At 40.1% G+C, this 4,715-nt stretch overlaps 1 pseudogene; it reads left to right on the top strand.

Moving 5' to 3' along the window:
- The first annotated feature begins 307 nt into the window (after positions 1-307).
- On the top strand, positions 308-3,201 carry LOC137238755 (uncharacterized; annotated as a pseudogene).
- The last annotated feature ends 1,514 nt before the right edge of the window (positions 3,202-4,715 follow it).

Genomic DNA, 4,715 nt, shown 5'->3' with positions numbered 1-4,715 from the left:
CGAAGCAGATATGCCAAATTGCGCATGAATATTGAGGATTTTGATTTCATTAATCGAAAATCACCTAACACATTAATTTCTTTGCTAGATTTTCTGCGCACAAAGAAAAATCGTGGCAAATCAATTTAAAACGTTTCCTAAATTCGTAAAAGCAGTTTGTGTTATCAAAAAGAACTCAGGTGCAGCGCCTTTTTTTTATGTAAAAATAAAGATATATAACAAAATTTTCACGAGCTCACATTAAGTCGGTGAAGGAATGTGTTCAAATGCATCTGTGCGCAAACGGGTCTAACAAAGGGCAGCAAATATGAGTAAAACTTGTGTACGCTGCCAAAAAGTGGCGTATCCTATTGAGGAGCTGAAATGCTTGGACCAAGTGAGTAGCAAATTTGCTTTCTATTTGATATTCTATAAAATATTTTAGTTTGTTTTGCCTGAACATTGCTGTAGATCACTTAACGCCAAAACGTTTAAACAGACGCATTGGGGAACCTTCATAGTTAATGCCGACACCGAATGTCATCTGCTAAACAAAAAAGAATGGCTGAAAGGCTTTTCTAGGTAGAAATACACTCATGTTTTCCCTCGTTTCGTAACAGTGCTTATCAAAATGCAAAGGTTCGACCAATCATGAATTGTCACCGATATCCTCTCACGGAAGTCCAAGGAATCAGCCGAATTGAAACAAAGGGACTGGTGTTAGAGACGCTGGTTGCACATTAGAATTGTGTTGATTGTTGGCGTCATGTTAGGGCATATTACATCCAGGATTGTAAAAAGGTTTAACCTATTAGTCCCTTTTGCAGGGTTTCAAGTTGTTTTTCAAGCTCAGAGTTAATTTTAAACAAATGTCAAAAGTGTATGAGTTAAGTCCCTCATGCCAGGATAACTCTAAGTTAAAAAAAAAAAATTCCCGTTCTGCATGTGAATGAATTTCAGAACCGTTTTGGTAGACCATTGTAACACTGAATCTGTATACCGCACATCTATATTAGAAGGGAGCTAACTAAGATCTGACAATTCCAAATTATGAGGATAGCCGGTATTCACAGTGCAATACCTACCGAACTGTGTCCTCGATTTACCGTCTACTAATTAGCGAGAAAAGAATGTAAAAACAAAAGTAGTATTGGCGCATTTAGGTGTGCGGAATGTGTCCTAAACGAATAATATTTGTCATATGGGTAATGTTGAGAAAAATATGCACGTTTCAAAATGATTAGAGGATTATTTCGGGATTGTTTCGCAACCATTCCGGGATGACTTCGGGATTATTTCAGAATTATCTCCGGATAATTTTAAGACCGTTTTCATGAAAATTTTGTAGTTAATTTCATATCATTATTTCGAAACAACTCCTTTTTGTTTCGCAATTATCTGCGGATTATTTTGGTTTTATGAAATTAATCGGAGTCGGTGCTTTTGGTGGAGTACAATTAGGACGACATAAATCCTCCCGACAGGTCTATGCCCAGAAAAAACTCCAAATTCGAAATGATGAAACGACCATATTCGGTTTCCTTTTGGAAAGAACGTTATGTTATGGCGCATGCCAATTCCGTTTTGATTGTACAATCACATTTTGCTTTTCAAGATGCCATCTAATTATATGGTTATGGATTATATGCCAGGTGGTGATATTGTTTTGCTTATGTCCAGGTATGAAATACCACAAAAATGGGCCATATTGTACACATTGGAAGTTGTACTCGCCCTTGACACCATACATAATATAGGTTTTGTGCATCGTGATGTTAATCCAGATAATATGTTGTTTCAGGTGGAATGGATGTTTGTTTACCATGTTATTGATGATGGACGGACGTAGGAGGCTTGCTACGTAATGTGAGTATGATATGAAGTATGTTGTCGAAGATTATAATGTAGCTTCTGCTTTTGATGTATTTTTCCTCGTGAACCTGTTGGTTGTATCCACAACATATTGTGACAAATATTAACAACACTAAGGGCCGATTTCACCAACTCGACTTAGGCTAAAACTTAGTTGTGACTTAAGTTAGTCCAGATTTGCGGCTTGGTTTTTTTTCGGTTTCACCAACTTAGTTACTTAACGAAATTGACGTACAACAACCCTATCAACTGTTTTATACATAGTAGTATTTTTTGCTACTCTTTAATTTCACGCAACCCAATCCATTTGAAGTATTGTCAGTTACGGCTGTCAGCTGCGTAACTTTTAATAAAATTATAATAAAAATAATAACATCTCATATGCGGGTGTAAGCGGGTTTCGTAGTTATTTAATGTATGAGAGTGGTACAAGTGGTCTGCTACCAGCAAGCTTTCTGAATTCAATTGGCGCTAACACTGAGGCGACACTTGTGCACATGCATCCAGGTAATGTGCCACAGAAGCAAGCAATGCAAGAGCAACTACAACGTTGTATAAATTTATATTCGGTGCTGCGAGAATAATATCAAGGGAAGGATCAACAGGTGCCCGTGGTCGCGACTGAGCCAAGTACACCCATTGAAGAAAGAGAGCCTAGCAGTAAAAAGCAGAAACTAAGCGAAGATGATGCGGGTAAGTAACATTAACTAATCGATTAGACAGGCTTGATCTGTATAAAAATATTGCCAAAAACTCACTTGGAGAATTCTCCAAAGCCCTTCTGGTCTTGTTTACAGAAGACCTAAATTTGTATGCTCAAAAACCTCGGACAGGGTTTCGCCATTGCAGCACAATAAAACCTTGCTAGCTGTAATAACGTAACTCTTTTTTTTTTCTGCAACAACTTCGGGCGCAAGATCAAGCACTGTTACAACAACAGCAGTGTCCCCTAATAGCGATAGCACCGGCGATTATAGCGAAACAAATAACCCATCTGCAACAGTTGCAGCAGCGCCGGCGTAGAAATGGCAGATAGAAAACCGGCGTGCATGTGAGTTAATGCGCGTCAAGTTCGATGCACTTGTCATAGCAGGAAAGGAACACCCAAGTAACATCGTGCAAGCTTTATTACGCTTTGTAAAACATTCACGCCCAATAGTGTTGTACAGTCTTAGCAAGGAATTGTTAATGGACTTGTATGTAGAGCTGAAAACCAACTCTAATGTCACAAATTTGCATTTGACTTGAAATTGGCTACGTTACTATCAAATATTGCCAAATCGCACACATCCTGAAGTAAATATGAATGGTAATAGTAGTTACCTCTTGACTGGTTATACCATAGGCTAATATTCTTAGTTTATTTAGAGTGTACAAACAATTATATTCAAATTAATAATATATCGGACGAATATATACCACGGTTTTAAGTTTAATTTTGCTGTAATTCTTTTTAAATTTGTTTTACTTCCTTTAATTGGAAATAAAATCCACATTCACACCGTTTGGGTGCACCCTTTTCCAGCCACATCCAATAACATTGCCATTACCCTTACCTAAAAAGAATGGTTGCAAAAAACTAAATACAAAGCATAGTTGGTTGCTCTTTAGTGCCAGGCCAACGTTTTATGATTGTATCGAGTAGCAAGGGGTTTGAGGATTTTATTACGGCTCTGGATTTTCGGACAATTGTGGCTGCGTGCTCACCAAAATGCAGATCTTGATCAAACGTCACACCCAATATTTTGGGGTGTAGGACAGTCGGTAGCGTAGTGCCATCGACGTGGATGTTCAAAATGGTCGACACTTGGGACGCCCATGTTGTAAATAAGGTCGCGGAAGATTTAGTCTGTGATAATGTCAGGTTTCGCGAGGCGAAAAAACTGGAGATATCAGGGAGGTAGCCGTTTATTCTGTTGCAGAGCTCATCGATCTGTGGGCCTTGGCCTGTGGCCATTATTGTGTAGTCATCGGCGTATGAAACGATAGTGACTCCTTCCGGTGGTGAAGGTAGCTTAGATATGTAGAAATTAAACAAAAGTGGGGATAGGACACCACCCTGTGGCACCCCTTGTTTAATTCTTCTTGGTTTTAATGTTTCGTTTCTAAATTGCACCGATGCCTGCCGACCACCCAGATAATTTGCGGTCCACATTTTAAGACATGGGGTAAGGGTAGACCCTTCCAGGCCTTGCAGTAACGTGCCATGCTTGACCGTATCAAATGCTTTTGATAGGTCTAGCGCTACGAGTACTGTTCTATGGTGGGGGTTTTGATTTAAACCGCAATTTATCTGGGTGCTGATGGCATTGTGTGCGGTGGTGGTGCTATGGAGTTTTCTGAAGCCATGCTGATGAGAGGTTAGCTGCAAATTAGCTTGGAAGTATGGGAGCAAAATGGCTTCAAGCGTCTTTGCTACTGGCGATAGGAGAGATATCGGACGATACGACTCTCCTATGTTAGCTGATTTCCCAGGCTTTAGTAGCGGGACCACCTTGGCCATTTTCCATTTTTCGGGTATGACAAAGGTGGAAAGAGACAGGTTGAAGACATGTGCTAAGTATTTGAAACCCTCTTTCCCTAGGCTTTTAAGCATCGGCATGGCTATGCCGTCTGGGCCCACTGCTTTGGATGGTTTAGCGTGACCAATGGCATCTTCAACCTCTCTGGCAGTGATGGTAGTTGGTGACGCGCTGAATTTATGTTTATGTGCGTGTCTGTTGGCCCCCCGTCTATCTTTGTCGACCGTAGAATGCATTACATATTGACGACAGAAAGTGCTCGCGCATTTTTTCGAACCCGACAGCACTTTATCGCCGAAGGCGATGGAAACTTTTTCATTGTGCTTAGGCGGATTCGATAGG

This window comes from Eurosta solidaginis, chromosome 1 (genome assembly GCF_040869045.1).
Source record: "Eurosta solidaginis isolate ZX-2024a chromosome 1, ASM4086904v1, whole genome shotgun sequence".
NCBI lineage: Eukaryota > Metazoa > Arthropoda > Insecta > Diptera > Tephritidae > Eurosta > Eurosta solidaginis.
This window is presented reverse-complemented; position numbering and strand designations above follow the sequence as displayed.